Below are 17,842 nucleotides of genomic sequence, written 5' to 3' on the forward strand. Positions count from 1 at the left end.
TTCTCCCAATCCCTAGCCATTGGCAACTACCATTTTACTTACTGTATTAGTTTGGTTTTTTTTAGATTTCACATGTAAGTGAGATCATACCATATTTGTATTCTGTGTTTCACTTATTTAGTTTAATGCCTCCTTTAGCTCCAAAACTTCTATTTGGTTCTTTTTTTTTCAAGATTTTATTTATTTATTTGTGAGAGAGAGAGTGCATGCGTGCGCATGAGTGGGAGAAGGGGCGGAGCGAGAGAGAGAGAGAGAGAGGAATCTTACAGAAAGCTGAGAGAAAGCTGGGCATGGAGCCTAATGTGGGGCTTGATCTCATGACCCTGAAATTATGACCTGAGCTGAAATCAAGAGTCAGATGCTTAACCAACTGAGCCACCTAGGTGTCCCTCTATTTGGTTCTTCTTCTTCTTCTTCTTTTTTTTTTTAATAATTTCTGTCTTTCTGTTAAACTTCTCATTTTTTGCATGTATTGTTATCCTGATTTCATTGAATTCTCTCTGTGCATTTTCTTGCTGCTGACTGAGCTTCCTTAAAACAATTTTGAATTTTGTATTGGGTAAATCACAGGTCTCCATTTCTTTGGGATTGGTTCCTGGACAATAATTGTGTTCTTTTGATGGTGTCGTATTTCCTTGGCTTTTCATGTTCGTAAAAGCTTGTCTTCTGTCTTCACATTTGAAGAAGCAGCTGTCTTCCCCCGTCTTCACTGACTGGCTTTGGGAGACGAATACTTCTGTCAGCCTTGTTAGAGATTCTGAGGCTTTCTCAGAGCTTTTCTATGCCCCACCTGCTCCACACTTCTTGTGCCCTCTTGTGACAGAATTCCTGAGTTTGCATTTCTTCTCTCAGTCCTACAAGGCCAAGCTAGAGCTGACAGCTCTCCTTTTTTTTTCCCCTAGTATGATGCTAAATGTTCAAGTTTCTTCCCAGGCCCATAGAGTCAGGCCAGCTCTCTGCACATGCTCACTATTCATCTGTAAAGATGCTCCTGCTGTCACCGGGAGCACATCCAGGGAGCCAGCCATGGGGTGGAGGTTTGAGGGGTGAAGTGTGTGAAGTGGTTTTGGTGCTTGTGGGCCAGTGGCAGAATCTGCAGGCAAAGAGTCCTCAGGGGCTCCTGGATGGCCTTCCTGATGGAGATGGTGACATGGTTGTAGGACCAGAATCCCTTTGATATCCTCCAACAGCCCTGCTGTTCTCTCAGCTTCTCCCTGCCCACCAGTTACACAGTATGCTTTGGTATTCTGGATGGGGCAAAAGAAAGATAAGACTCCTTGGCAGCTTCCCACACACGCTTTGACTTTCCTGCACAGGAGGAAGCACGGGCTGCGAAGGTGTTCTCGGCACTGATCTGTGCTGCCCTGGGAGAGGGCAAAGTGAAACTGTTCCTTTGACCCTTTTCTGTGCATCCAGTCTCCAGCATTTTTTGCCCCAGTGATGTACTGGATCTTCTCCATTGGACTCCTGGGCTTTCACAAAAGCACTCTCATCCATGGGTGTTTCTCTAAATGGGTGTTCTTCAGGGGGAATATGGTAGAAAACTCTTCTTCTGCCATGATGATGATGGGTATCTCTTTACAGCAAGGAAAGCAGGAACAAAACATAAGTGCTAAATTTTCCATTACTTCAGATCCACTGAAGAGATTCTGTTTTTTAATAGCTCATACAGAAAAGCGTGTGAGGGGCTTGATTGGCAGTGAGAGCAATCCATGGGGTGATATGGTTGTCTAAATGTAGAATGCAAACATGGGCTGCAGTAGTGGAAACACAGTGCCTGGAATAAACTGGCAGTTAGTTCTATTTTACTGTTTACTGATTAGACCACTCATAAAGTAATGTTTGTTTTGATTGCTATTTATTACGGGGAAGATACATTGTCTTAAGTCCAGTTACCAAGAAGCAGATTCTGAAAGGAAAACTTGTGTGAAAGTGGTTTATTAAGGCAGTGCTCTGAGGAATACTGACGAGGGAGATTGCCTAGCAGCAGGACAGGAAAGGGAGGGAGCCAAGCAGAGGACAATTTAAGTCCCACTTCAACCTGATTCTGCAGGGAAGCTCTCAAATGAAAGTGAGCTTCAAAGTTGCCCAAAGCTGAGAGAAGGGAACTAGGCGCTCAAACTTCTCCAACTTTGCGTTGTTGGCCAAAGGCCCTGAGCATGGGCAGTAAATTTCCAGACACACTGCTTCTCTATTGACCCACAAAAGGGTCTCCAGCCGGCCAAGCATAGTCCTCTGAGAAGCAGACTAGGCAAAGCAGGACTAAAGGCAGGGAAGGGACACACCACAGTAGATACATAAACCGTGATAGAGGACTGATTGAGATGTAGAGTATTTGTGCATGATGCTACAATATTCTCAGGGAGGAACAAATATCTTCAAATAGTGTCTTATGGAAAGGGGTTAAATGTGTCTGTGTGGCCTCCAGATATTAGACTAAAACTTCTAGATGGAAGGAACCTCAGAAAGGTTAGAAACTCTCTGAACATTTTCAGAGTTCCCTATAGATGTCACAGCCTATGTCTGTGGGTGGGAGCATCTTTGTATTCTGTGATATTTGGGGTCATCCTACCAATGTAGTAGAGAGTTAAGGTGTGGTTTTCAAAGCCCCCAAATTGTGAGCAAACTAGACAATCAAGTTGTCAGATTTGATTCTCTGAATATATTTTAAGGAGAGGGAAAATATCCTATTAGCTACAAAATATTAAACTCCTCCCCCCCAATTGTACATTTATTAAAATAAGGCATTCTCTTATCAGTTATTTTCTCTGCAACACTGTGCAGCCCGTGTTCAATCTTCTGGAACAGTTTAGGTCCAAATAATGTGGGGCTAGAAGAATAAAAAGAAAAAGAATTTAAAAACCCACTTTTATCTTCCTGCTTTCTTGTTTGCTGTGCTGTGCAATAAGTAAATGGAATCAAATTAAATCTCATGAGAAGGAGACCATTGACCCACTCTGAAGACCATCTGAGAAAGAACTTTCAATCTTTTATGCTCTCTTTCCTCTTTTTTTTTTTTTTTTTTTTTTTTTTTTTTTTTTAGAAGAAGGCTTTCTATACCAGTGAGCCTATAAACATAAGATTTCAGGTGTGGGAGAATGGGCCTCCAAGGAAAGATTTGAGGGACTTTGGCAAAAATGTAAGTAAAGAACCCTCACTCTGATCAAAGATGCCAAGTACTACTGCTCTGAGGAGACTTTACCTTTAAAAACTAGGCAAATGGGGCAGTCAGAATTTGAGAGAGACAGGGACAACCATTTTCTGTTTCTAATGGTCCATGTCCAATCCTTCAAACTGAGGCTTTATCAAAAATTTTTTTTTCTAGAGAGCAGAAAATCCTCACTAGCAGGAGCTATTTAAAGGCTCTGGCCTTGCATTGAAACTGCAGATTTGGCAGTCGCAGGTTTCAGCTGGATTTTCTGGGCAGTAAGTAATGCAGCAGCGAATTTACTCTTTTTAATATAATGGCAACAGTGGTTGGAAGGAATGGGAATGACTTCAGGCAGTGCCAAACTTTAAATGAAAAAGCTAACTATAGCTGTTCCTTTCGCTCTCTCTGAGAGCTCTGAGTGATTGTGTGGGAAGCAGGGGTGAAGGGTGACCTCAGCAGGCCTGCTTTGGAGACGAGCTCGCTGGAGAGCTTAGGTCAGCTTGCCCCACACCTGGCCCCCAGGGAGGATTTGTGTGTGACGATGGGAGTGGTAAGGAATCGAAAAGCAACTTCACTGGGCTGAAAGCTTTGTAGAGCAGGCATCAAGGGAGGGAGGTGTCCTCTTTGATCTCTGAGCCCTTGAGAAAGAATCACTGAGTTATAAGGTAAGTACCTGACTTAGTGTGGAAGCCAGGCAGTAGTCTCTCATGGGCCTTTCTTTTTTTTTTTTTAAGATTTTTTATTTATTTATTTGAGAGAGAGAGAATGAGAGAGAGAGCACATGAGAGGGGGGAGGGTCAGAGGGAGAAGCAGACTCCCTGCCGAGCAGGGAGCCCGATGCGGGACTCGATCCAGGGACTCGATCCAGGGACTCGATTCAGGGACTCCGGGATCATGACCTGAGCCGAAGGCAGTCGCTTAACCAACTGAGCCACCCAGGCGCCCTCATGGGCCTTTCTGGATCCCATACTGGGCAGGGGTGAGTCACTGATGGAGCAAAGGAGACCCCATGGGAATTCATCATTTTCTAAGTGAGGGGAAACAGCTGCTTCCTTTCAAGGGTGTTATTCCTCCCCCCCACCCCCCACCCAACAACCTTCTATTCCCTGACTTTTGATCTCCATTCCACCTTAAAGATGAATCTTTTTTAAGCATGTTTTTTTTGTTTTGTTTTGTTTTAAGATTTTATTTATTTGTTTGAGAGAGAGAATGAGAGAGAGAGAGAGAGCATGAGAGGGAGGAGGGTCAGAGGGAGAAGCAGACTCCCTGCCGAGCAGGGAGCCCGATGCGGGACTCGATCCTGGGACTCCAGGATCATGACCTGAGCCGAAGGCAGTCGCTTAACCGACTGAGCCACCCAGGCGCCCAAGATGAATCTTTTTTATAAAAGTAGACCTCTTTGTGCATAAGAATGTATATCTCAGGTAATCTCTACCAATTTAAAAGTAGAGTTTTGGAGCAGTTTTGAGCTACCCTGGAATTATGACATGTCAGAAAATGTCTAGAGAACTCACTAGATGGGGTCAGCAAAGACCTCTTTGTAAGAGGAAAGGAAACTTTCTCCCCTTGTTTTTAGACCTGCTCTTTGAATTTTGCCCTTGGGGGGTTCAGTGCATCGGAGATGGGCCTTGTAGGAGACTGTGGTGACTGCCTAGCAAGTGACAGAGGCAGTATCCACCCCGGCCCCAGGAAAAGGGCCAGTGCCGCCAGGAAGGTGCAGGAACGCGGCCAAGGCACGGAAGAAGCAGTGATGTCAGACGGATCTACAGCAGAGGTAGCCGGGGCAGCAAAGCTGCCCATCGAGAGTGTTATGTGAGATACAGTAATGCTTGGGCAGAGGGAGATTTTTAGGAGTTTGAAGTACTGCGTAAGCGAGTAGAGGAAAGAGCCCCCAAAATGTGAGTTTTTTTAAACATTTTATTTATTTATTTGGCAGAGAGAGAGGGAGAGCACAAGCAGGGGGAGCAGCAGGGGCAGAGGGAGAAGCAGGCTCCCCGCTGAGCAAGGAGCCTGACGTGGGGCTTGATCCCAGGACCCCGGGATCATGACCTGAGCTGAAGGCAGCTGCTTAACTGACTGAAACACCCAGGCGTCCCCAAATGTTTTTGCCTTTTTTTTTTTTTTTTTTTTTAAGATTTTATGTATGTATTTGACAGAGAGAGACACAGCGAGAGAGGGAATACAAGCAGGGGGAGTGGGAGAGGGAGAAGCAGGCTTCCCTCAGAGCAGAGAGCCAGATGCGGGGCTCGATCCCAGGATCCGGGGATCATGACCTGAGCTGAAGGCAGATGCTTAACGACTGAGCCACCCAGGCACCCCTAGCATGTGTGTTTTAAGTTCTGTCTACAAATAATCCATTCTTCAATCCATGGAAGAAAATATGTCAAAGACTGTTTCATCATTCTCAGCGGATGACTAAAAGAATCTCATGTTGCTTCTGTGAGACATAAAACATCACTTTTATGTCAAAGTGTGCACCCAGTAGGCCCTCAGGAAATATGCGGTGGAAAGTGACTACAATTCACTGAACACACTTGACATACTTGAACTTCGCAGTGACCTTACTGTCTTCCTTTTAGAGATTTTACAGATGAAGCTTTTTTTGATGAAGATTAAAGGGATTAACATCCAAAGGGTCAATTTAATAAACAATAGGGAAAAGGGAGACCATGAAAGATAAATTTAGAAATACTTAGAACAGTGGATCAGCTCACAAACGGCTTTTAAGGAAAATTATTTTTTTCACAAATGAAAATACATTTTTTTCTGATTGTTAAAGTAATGTGTGCCTATAGCTAAACTTCCCCCAAATCCCTGAGGATATCCTAGAAGAATTCCCAATATTTCAACTATCTCTTAAGACCTAGTAGATATACTTGGGGTGGGGGTGATGCACTTAGAGATCTTAAAGCACCAGCCACCCTCTTCCTAAGTTCGGCCCCACTTGCTAGGCTTTAGAACTTGATCTTGACTCAACTAACAAGTTGAGATCTTTGATCTTTCCTGAGATCTTTGAGTTTTCATGAATCTCTCTTACTCAACTGAAAGAACAGGCTATTTTACAAAAAGCATAACACGTCACCTTGGTGGACGCGAACACGATTGGGGGAACAATAGTGTGTTTATGTGCCTCACCCTCAGTCATCTCTCCAAACCAATTCTGCTGCAGAATTATACCCCTAGCCATGCCTACAAAACTACAGGGGAATAGGATATTTTTATTTAAGAGTCTGAGAAGCAAAAAATAAACTTTACAATAAAATCAGCTCCCACATTAAATTTCCTTTGGTGATGAAAATTGTCCCAGATGAATTTACTAAACAAAAATTACCTCAAAGAGAGTATAAATAGGTTACATTACTTTACATTACCATATTAGCTTTCTAAAAATGAGAATGCTAGCTAAGCAAAACTATGAGTACCATTAGAACTTAAAAGCTCCCTGCAATATTAATATAAAGCTGACCCTTGAACAACATGGGTTTGAACTGTGCAGGTCCATTTATATGTGGATTTTTTTTTTTTTTTTCTGAAAATGTATTTTCTTCTTTGATTTATCTTAATATTTTTCTGGCTTTATTGTGACAATACAGTATATAACACATATAACATGCAAAATATGTGTTAATCAACTGCTTGTTAATAGTAAGGCTTCCAGTCAATAATAGGCTATTAGTAATTAAGTTTTGGGGGAGTCAAAAGTTATACATGGGTCTTTGACTGCATGGAGGGTTAGCACCCCTAACCCCAGTGTTGTTCAAGAGTCAAATGTAATATGATTTCAACTAGGTATATTGATAGTTTTTTACTATATGCTAAGCACTATGCTGAGCACTTCATATGTATGATCTCATTTAATCTTTACAGCAACCCTATGGAGCAAGTATAATTATCTCCACTTTAGAGGTAGGAAGCTGAGACCTAGAGAAGTTTTAAAAAATGCCAAGATCACAAAACCAATACGTGCAAAGACCAGAATTCAAAGCCAATATGACTCTGTAGCTCACAGACTTGATCACTGAGCCATTCAATGCAATGTTAGGCTGCCATATTGGTCTCTCAGTGTGTAACGGAAGTTTTTCATTGCTTTTAATTGCTGAGCATTTGATTACATACAGTTTGTTTATCCATTTGCCTATTGAAGAACCTTGGGCAGTTTCTAGCTCAGGGTTCTTATAGGGAAAATGGTGATAAGCATTCTTGTGCCAGTCTTTTTGCGGATATATGTTTTCGTTCCTTTAGGGTAAATATCTAGTACTGGAATCACTGGGGTAGGGGGGGAATGTTTAGTTTTATAGGAGAAAGCCATATTATATTGCTGTACATAATCAACAATAATGTGTGAGTGTTCTGGTTACTCTACGTGATCACCACATTTGGTGTTTAGTGTTTTTGACTTTTGGCATTCTGGTGAGCGTATAGTGGTATCTCATTCTGCTTTTCCTTTACATTTCCCTAGTGACTAATAAAGTTGAGCATTACTATAAAGTTACTGTAATCAAGACAGCATGGTGCTGGTGAAAGTATAGACACGTTAATCAATAAAACAGGATGGAAGTCCGAGAAATAGGCACACACAAATAGAATCAACTGATTTTTAACAATGGTCCTAAGGTAATCAACGGAGAAAGGGTAGTTTTTCAACAAATGGTGCTGAGCAGACACCCATGTGCAAAAAGTAAAACCAAAAGAAAACCACCTTGTATCCAGACCTTGTGACATATACAAGAATAAACTTAAAATGGGTTATAGATCTAAATATAAAACCTAAAACTGTAAATTTCTAGAACACAATGAAGGAGAAATTCTTTACTACTTTGGTAAGGCAGAGTTTTTCGATATGACACCAAGAGCATGATCCACAAAGGAAAATGAATTGTAAATTGGAATTTATCAAAATTAAAAATGTTTGTTCTACAAAACTCACTATTGAGAGAATGAAAGGAGAAGCTACAGACTGGAAGAGTATTTGCAAATTGTATTTCTGACAAAGGGTTTTTATTTAAAATATATTAAAATATCTGAAAACTCAGTAATAAGAAAACAATTCAATTTTAAAATGGTCAAAAGAACTGAATACACACTTCATCAAAGGAAAAAAGAACAGAAAGCAAGAAAAGATACTCAACATCATTTGTCATTAGGAAAATACAAGTTAAAACCACAAAGGGATATATCACTGCACATTTTTAGAATGGCCAAAAAATTAAGTACCAAATGTTGGCAAAGATGCGGAGTGACTAGAAGTCACTACATTCCTAGTAGGAGTACAAAATGGTACAGATATTATGGAATACACTACAGCAGGGTTTTTTAATTTGAATTTTTATTTTTCTATGAATTTAAACTTACACTTATGAAATGACCCAATAATTTTCTTTCTGGATATTTATAAATGTGCAGTGAAAATCTTACTCAAAAATCTGTATGTGACTGTTGATAGCAGATTATTCACACTTGCCCAAATTTAGAAACAACTTGGATATTATTCAATTGGTGAATGTATAAACAAACTGGCACATCCATAAAAAACAAACATGCGTGAGTTTTAATTGCAGTTTGCTAACCATAAGTAACCAGACCCAAAAGCCTACATGTTACATGATATGATTTATATGCCATTCTAGAAAAGGCAGAACAATTGAGAAGAAAAACAAGCCAATGGTTAAGAGGGATAGAGAGTGAAGGGATTGTCTGACTACAAAGGGAAACATGAGGGAATTTTTAGGATAATGGAATTGCTTCAGATCATGACTTTTATGGTAGATACACCACTCTGCATATGTCAAATCCCTTAGGACTGTCCACCACAAAGAGCAAATTTTACAGCATATGAATTTTTACAAATCATCGATGTGTGGGAAAATCACAATAAATACAACCTATAATAAATGAACCTAATCATATAAAACATGAAAATGTTACCACACAAAATGGAAATAATATTTTGACTGGCTAATGTAAGGCAAAAGAAAAAGAAAGAAACATAGACAAATATTTTATTCTACTTAGAACATTTGTTTCTCACAAATCTGTAGTTTACCAGTTCTGATGCTATTTTTATACTAGATCTGAAAATTAAACAGATATATTACAGATAATGAAAGCCAGGTTTTTCAATGTTAGACAAAAAGATTATAAATAATGCAGGGAGTGGGGGTGGGAAAGTTAGAATAAGCCAAGAGACATTTGATTGGAATCATAAGTATCAATATGGATTCGTGTTTTTGTTGTGTGTGTGTGTGTGTGTGTGTGTGTGTGTTTTCATATGGATAGATAAAGAAATATAGAGGTGTTTATGCATGTGTTTGTGTGTGTGTATATATAAATACATATCTCCAAACCATCTCCTGAGAATGTCTAGAAACAATGAAATCTTAGTAACAATCTATCTAGCATCCACATGATGGTTCCTAAATACCATTCTCAAAAAAAAAAAAAAAAAGGAACCAAGGAATCGAACTAGGTTTAGACATGAAAATTCAATGAAATGTGTGATCCTGGCTTGGGTCCTGGTACAAAAAAAGCCTCCTTGGAGAAGCAGTTGGTTCCTGGTTTGGGGCAGGGAAAACACAGGATCAGCCTGGATTATCTTTTGGTGCCAAAAATAAGGAAATGCTCCCAAAAGGGTGGGGACATATCGAAAAGGCACAGGAACCAACCAGAAAGAGTTTCCAATAGCCAAAGCTGAGCTTTTTGAGCAGTAAAATAATAATACTACTGTATTATAACCCATAGAATTAAGTAAATATCCATGAGTTTGTACTGATAAATCTATTTAACTGAATAAATAAATACATGTGAGGGAAAGAATAGCTCTTCCTTTCAAAATAATTCCAACTGATCGATGCAGAGGAATGAGGGAAATAGAAAGTTATTAGTACACCATGGTACTAATTGTTGTAGGCAGGATGCAAAAATTAGTAGGCAAAAGTTTGAGGAGAAACAGGGTATTTTCATTGCCTCCAAGAGTCTCCCCCAAGATCCTTATTAGTTAAAAAGGGGAAAATAGTAACTTTATAGTGGGTAAACTGCTGACACCACCTCAGCCCAGTTAACACTGTTAGCAATAGATCCATGCAATGTATCTTATGAGTATCATGTATCCCCTGATGTTCTGCATTGAGAAGAGTGCATAAATTCTGTGGTATTCCTGCTAAAATACATGACCTTCATCCAATCATGAAAGGACACATCAACAAACTCAAACTGAGAGATAATCTACAAAGTAACTGACCAGGACTCTTTCAAGGTCATAAAAGACAAGAAAGAACTAAAGCACACTGAGAGATTGGAGGAGACTAGGGACACATGAAAACTAAATGAAATGAAATATTGGCTGGATCCTGGAACATTAAAAGGACATCGGTGGAATAGCTGGTGAAATCCAATTGCCTTCTGTAGTTCAGGTAATAGTATTCTACCAGTATGAATTCCTTTGTATAATTGTACTATGGTTATATAAGATGCTCACCCTAGGGGAAGCTGGGTGAAAATTATATGGGAACTCTGTACTCTTTTTGCAACTTTTCTGTAAGCCTAAAATTCTTTCAAAATTAAAAAAAAAAAAAGTCCAGTCTGATCTAATATTGAAACTTCAATCTTTCATGTAATTTTACACCTCTCGGACCCCTTTTCACTATGCAGCCTTTGGCAGCTAGAGCGTGGGAGCTGGGCAAGGGGCAAGAGGTAAGACTCAGCAAAGCACTAACTTGACAGGTATGCAGTACTCTGACTTTAATACCACCTGGGTGCAGCAAATGATATCCAAATACTGCTTCCTTTTTCTCATCCTTTCCTCACTTGCTTTTGTGCAAAAGTCCTCCTTGCTGGGGAACTCAAACTCATTTTCTGGCATGGGTAGCAAGCTCCAGATAATCACTAATGGCCGCTCCCCTCAGTGGCTACATCTGACAGTTCATCTCTAGTGTCCTGGAGCTAATGTGGATTTACTCCTGGCAGGAAACACTCCCTCTTGGAGGGCTCCTTCCCAAGATGGCTCCAGGCCAGCTCTCTTCCGTTCTCTAGGAGATATTCACATTGCTGCCCATTCCAAGGTGTAAGACCAGAAAGATAGCAGGATTTTGCCTACTGGTCCAGACCTAAATATTACAGTGTTGCTATTTTCTTCTTATGCATCTTATCTCTAACAACAACAACAACAACAACAAAAGTACATTTAAAAGCTAGTAAGAGGTAGTAAGTGGAAATTAATTATAACCTACTTAATGAAAAATTATGTTAATCAGCTTTTAGTGTTCTGTGCTATTTTGAGCACACCTGCAAACCTGTGACCAAAGTTCCTGCTACTTCCTGTGTCTCTGTCCCGGGGAGTCCTGATCACCCACCATTTGCTCAGAGATGCCTCATTTCTCATGGAAGCATGACTGACTGCTTCTTCACAAACAAACATCCATGCTTAGAGCTCACTGCTGGACGAGCTATCCGTGGGATCCTTTGTAAATTTTTAATCACCCTTTTAGAAATGTAAAACTAACATAATACCAAAGGTAAGACACATTTTTCAAAAGAAGAAAGTGCCCATATTTCTACATTCCGATATAAAGATTTTAAATTTTGGCGTTATCAGTCTGTGTCCAGAGGCAATCATATTGTTATATGGTCATAATTATTGACATGAAAGGAATTTTATAGTTTTTATTTTTCATTTAGCAAATCATAAACATTTCCCCATATACTGCCTAGTCTTTATAATTTTTAATAGTTGCATAATGTTCTAGCTAGTGGGTATTGTGTAATGCATTAAGCCATATTTTTAGTGTTGGTCTTTTAGGTTGCTTTAATTATTTTTTTATTACGAATGGCTGCAATAACATTAGCCACTTGTAGACCACTTTTGGGTTTTTTCAAGTGATTTCCTCAAGATATATTTGCTTCCTCCCACAAACTCCTTGACTTCCCAGATCTCTGGGCTATGGACTATGGATAGACTGTGACTTCCTTTATAAATCATTCATTCATTCATTCATGAAACTGTTATAGAATGCATCGTATTTGGCTTAATACTTGGAAATACAACAATGTATAAGACCCTCAAGGAACTTATAAGACAGTGAAAGAGACAGACTCATATGAGATCATTATATTTCAGTGGAGTTTTATGATAACGAAGCACAATATACTTTGGAAAAGAAACAAAGTGGGCACCTAGCCAAGAATTAGTAGGTCAAGGATAACTTCCTAATGGACCAAAATTGTCAAAAGATGAAGAGGCTGGAAATGGAAAGAGATAAAACATGTGGAAGAATGAGAACGGGTTTTCTGGGCAGAAGGGACAGGATGAAGAAGGAGATGGAGGAGAGAAATAGCATGTAAATTACCTTGTAAATATCAAGGTGGCTGAAGCATAAAGGGCATAATATCAGCGTTTCAGTAGTGGAGGTTATGAAAGAGGACACTGTCGAGATCAGAGCTGCACTGTCTTGATACAGCGCCTCTAGCCACATGTGCTTAATTAAATTGCAATTAAGTTAAATTAAAGTTTCAGTTCTTCAGTCATACCCACCACATTTCAAGAGCCGTTAGCCATATTGGCTAGTGTTTAGAGGATAGAACATTTCCATCATCACCGGAAGTTCCACAGGACAGCACTTCTATCAACAATGGGAGTATATATAGACTTTTGTTAAAAAGTTGTCTTGATTTTCTTGCCTTGGGAGATGCAACTTTTCTAAAAATGCAAATATTTATTTGTAGTTTCCTATGTCACTAACTGAAAAAAAAGTGCCACATATTAGTTTTATTAACATTTGTCTTCTAAGAAAGATGGATACCTGAACCACTAAAGGATAAAGCCCCATTTCACTGAGAGCAAACTTGGTGGTGTCAGTACAAGGACAAACAAGACCTAACCAAGGGACAGGGGCAAGCAGAAAGGGTATTGTAAGAGGCTGAGGTGTGGTCAAAGGAGATGAACATCTGTGCATTCTGCTTGATCAGAAGATGCTTTGAGAGTTGGCCCATCTCCCCGCCATCCCTCAATACATACCTCAGGCATGGAGCAGAAGCAGTTAAGAGTAGCAGGAGAATCGTGGCTCCCATCACATGCACTGCAGTGAGGAGTCCTGGGCTCCGAAGATCTTCAGTTTGATACATAGACGGGACAGTGAGGCAGATGAGAGATAAGTGATACTACTTCTGTGTTTGTTCACTAAACTGGCATTAAATGAGCTTCTGCCTCTTCTTGCCTCTGGGTTTGGGTGCTTAATTCAAGGTGGATGGGATAATAAGAAAGAGAATAAGTTGTTTGTACTTTAGGGCCAATTAATCCTTTCCATGGGTTTGGAAATAATCAGCATGCAGATCAAGAAACGGAATACTAGCAGCACCCCAAAAACCCCTGCGTGCTTCCTTCCAGTTGCCATCCCCACAAGTATACCCAATGCTCTAGTTTTGCTTGTTTAAGAATTTTATATGGAAAGTATGCCCTCTTCTACATCTGATGTATTTCACTCAGTACTATGTCACCTAATGGTTTCTATTACATAAATTTGAAGATTCCTTATCAATGTCACATGCATACAGGAGAATGTGCAGTGCATACATAAATTTACAGGAAAATAATCAAATTAAAAACTCGTGTTCTCCCACAGGTTTCTGGCGCGAGCCAAGCTACTCATGCTGTTTGACAAAGTCCAAGTTTGGGGGACGATCCTGAAAACAGGAGACTCCACAGCTGGCTCCTGCTATTCTCTTTCATTTTGTTTATGGCAATCTTTTAATTGTGGGAATATTTCTGGGGTTTCATGATAAAGTGCCTACTCATCTTAGTTACGCCTATCTAAGCAATCATAATGAAACTAATGCCACGAGCCCCCCCAGGTGCCTCAGAAGCGGCAAGATTCTAAGAAAGGAACAGCTCAGGCTGTTCCACAGTTCACTGTATTTCCTGCGCTATAGAACAAAATAGCAAGACGGTCACGCTCTGTCTAGCACCTTTCTCTTTGCGTATTGTTTTTTAGTTTTAGCGAAAGTCAATAAGCGGAAATCAATAAAGGTCATGTTAATCATTACAAAGGGAAAATAAAAGAAGGCTATGTCTGTAATCAAAAAAATGATCTAAGATTATCTCAATCAGTTGTGAAAAAACATAATCACATGTTATGAAAGTATGGAAAAACAAAAAAATCCTAACATAAATAAAGTTCCTCCAAGGCTGTCAGGAGGAGATGCTTGCAACCTGACCCTGTGTCTGTGTCTCCTCATTCACCAACGCCGTCCTTTCCTACGAGAGACCCACCCCGGCTGGAGCTGGACTCCGGCAGTTTTCCAAAGTAGATTTTTATCAGGATCTTAGAGATTCCCCATGGGTTCTCTTTCAAGGCAACCTTCCCTCTCTGAACTAGCTGTGTGAGGCAAGGGCAAGGTTGGCACCGGGGAGAAGATACACTGAACAGAATGTCCCAGTCTTGCTTCATCTCGCTGAAGGTTTACAAGAGTCCCTTCTGGGGACATCAGTGGAAAGCGTACAATGAGTTCTGAGACCCCTAGAGCTCGCTACATTCAGGGCATGGGGCAGGGCCGTGTATGGGCAGGGAAGCTGCTGTCTGACGGGAATGTACCCACATTGTGAGCTGCTCAGTTTTCTGTTTCCCCTTTGCCATATCTGATCTCTCGTGTTCAAGACTAGGACAGAACAGAATACATCTGCAGATCAAAATGAGTGTCTTCAGCGGATCAGGCAGCAAAGAACCGAGGACCAGGTGGGAACTTTTTCAGTGCATGGTTTGAGACATGCCAAATTCGTCTTAGCTGGCCAACCCAGCCTCTCTCCGCCCCCTGCAGGTTCTGTTTTCCAGTTAAAATCTACGGGAATCAGCAGTGCTGATCTTGTAAGAACAGCCCTGAGCATGTTGAGTCACACTGCCCCTCTCTCCTTGCCCTCACTCTTCTTCTGCTAAAGCCCTTCTAGGTCAATCTAGAAGTTTCTTAAGAAAAGAATAAGAGAAAAAGGAAATGCCTTTCCTCAAGTAAAATGACTTGGGTGAAGCCCTATGTTCAAAGGCCCTGGTCCTCGAGAACAGCAAACATAAAGACCACAAGAGGTGCAGGAATGCCAGGCTCCACGGGAGAGTGGTCCCCAAAACCAACCTCCCGTTTTTGCTATCGACTGCTTGTTTGCTCTGGAACTGAACGAATAAAGGCAGAATAAAATCGATTGCTTTATTTTCCCTCCTGAATAATAACAAATCCTATTTTCTCAATAGGATAACATTGTAGGATATCATAGAGAAGGGATGGTCAGAGGAAATTTCAGACAGAGTTGGAAGATAAACTCTACCATGCCTGGGATTTAAGGCCAAGGCAGAACCGCCCCTTTGTTTCCTTCTTGTTTGCCTTTAATCCACAATAATACTCGCGAGGTGAGAGATGTACACACAGAGCAGGCTCTTAGAGAATTAGTCCTGTTCCTATGGAGAAATCTGAAAAGCGCCATTCATTTCTAGCAGCAGAAGAGCAGAGCCAATGCGAGCGAAGCTTGGCTCTTCCATCTGGAATGTGCGTCTAAAGCTTGTTTTTCATTCAGTGCCACAACGGCAAGGGGCCAAAGTGTCTCCGTGAGGTAAATGCATGTCCTGGACCTTGGAAAAGACTCCTGAACTTATCCCAGGCTGAAACAGTGACAAAATGAAAAAGGATTTGGTTTTTTTTGGTTTTTGTTTTGTCTTTGTTTTTGTGTGTTTTTTTTGAAGTGGTTCGAAGGTAATTTATTCCCCCACTTAACACTAGGAAAGTAGGAAATTATACTCGTTTCTAGTTTCAATTGGAGGGCATTGGTTTACTCTACCCTTTGCAAAAATGTATTCCATGGAACCGGTGAAGAATGCTAACAGTTACATGAGAAGGGATTTTTATGGTTAAATTTTCCTACCAAACAGATTAAAAGAAGTTAATCACGAAGTTTCTATTAACCATGATATTGAATTGATAAGAACATTCCAATCCTTAGCTATGGCAGTGAGTGGGCTATTTATTATATCACTTTGGTCAAATGTAAAAAATAGCTCATACTCACTTTTGTCATTAAATATCAAAAGCATTATTTCTTGGATGCCATCATTTTATTTCCGGAGAAAAATACACACTTTCAACCACAAGAGGGCAGCAGCATTACTTTTTTTTTTTTTTTTTATCAAACGGATCTTTGGAAACTCAGTACTGGGTCTAAAACCATAATTACAGTGTAATAATTACATGCCTTTCTCCAAATGACTCTTATTAATTCTGATGGTATTTTATAAGTAAAGTTATTTTTAAAGTGTGTGACTAAGGTTCTTTACAAATGAGAATGATTTCAAGAGAAGTGCAATAAGGTAATTTTAGTGAGTGAATTAACCTCACAAGGATGAATTTTGCAAAAGTACTTTAAATTTTAGTTTTAAAAATAGCATCATAAAAATTATACAAGTATATCTTTTCATAAACATTAAAGAGTATAAAGAAAACAAGCATATTTAGCAATGGATAAAACTTGTCATGGCTTAGTTATATGTTTTTTTAAAAATGAGACATAACTAAAATGAGAAAACCAGTAAGCATAAAAATTTACAATGAATAGCCCCCACTTTACGAGACCAGTGCTCTAACCCCTGAGCTACGGAGCCCCGCCTGAATAGCCCCCACTTTAATGTAAAAAAATAATTGGGTAATTTTCTGCTGCTGAATCTACATTTTCTTCATGTTTAAAATGCAATAAAATTTCAATAATTGTATTTAGCCACCAGGTGGTGCTGCCTATTTAAACAATGAAATAGAAAAGAGAAAATTGAAGATCTGAGAAATATCCTGCCTGTCTGACACATATTTATATATTCACCAGACTTTTTGACAAGTAGAGAGAACCTTTGATTTCTGTAAGGGAGGCCTCTGAGAAAATATGTTAGAAAAACGCATTGTCTGGAGCAGATACTTCACAGAATACATGAAGTTCACGAAATTCATTTAATGGTAAAACTGAAACACGGATGCTGACCTTTTCACACACACACACACACACACACACACACACACAAAAGAGTCTATTCGAACCAGATCTCACTCTACGGAAGCTACTTATTTTTACCCATGAAATTGTTCCTTTTGTTTCTCAGACGATGAAAAACAATTGCATCTTATTGCCCTTCTTATTAGTAAAAAGTATAAGAAAATTGTCCCCTAATTCGGCAAAAAGAGGGGAAAGATAACAAATCACATTTAATCTGCATCATCTGTAGATAGTGAAGTAATTATATGGGTAGAGAAGCCAAACTTTATCCATAGTCACTCATTCACCAAAAATAGTTTCATTTAAATTTGGGGCATAGATGACATGACTGTAGGTATTCTGCTATATAATACATTTGGAATGTGTTAGCCATTTTAAAAGAAAATGTGTTTTGCAATGACTACTTTTTATATAACTGGTTATATCATAACAGCATTATGAAATTTAATAAGTATGAACACAGTTATAGGTTTATCATTCATTGTTATCCTACCACATACAGGAAAGAGGACAGCTAACAGGGAGTTCCACAGAGATGGTAGAGGTTCCTTTCTTTCTTTCTCCTTTTTTCTTTTTCTTTTTTTCTTTCTTTCTTTTCTTTGTTTTCTTTCTTTGTTTTCTTTCTTTCTTTCTTTCTTTCTTTCTTTCTTTCTTTCTTTCTTTCTTTCTTTCTTTCTTTCTTTCTT

The sequence above is a fragment of the Mirounga leonina genome, unplaced genomic scaffold, assembly GCF_011800145.1.
Source record: "Mirounga leonina isolate KUSES-001 unplaced genomic scaffold, KU_Mleo_1.0 Mir_165, whole genome shotgun sequence".
NCBI lineage: Eukaryota > Metazoa > Chordata > Mammalia > Carnivora > Phocidae > Mirounga > Mirounga leonina.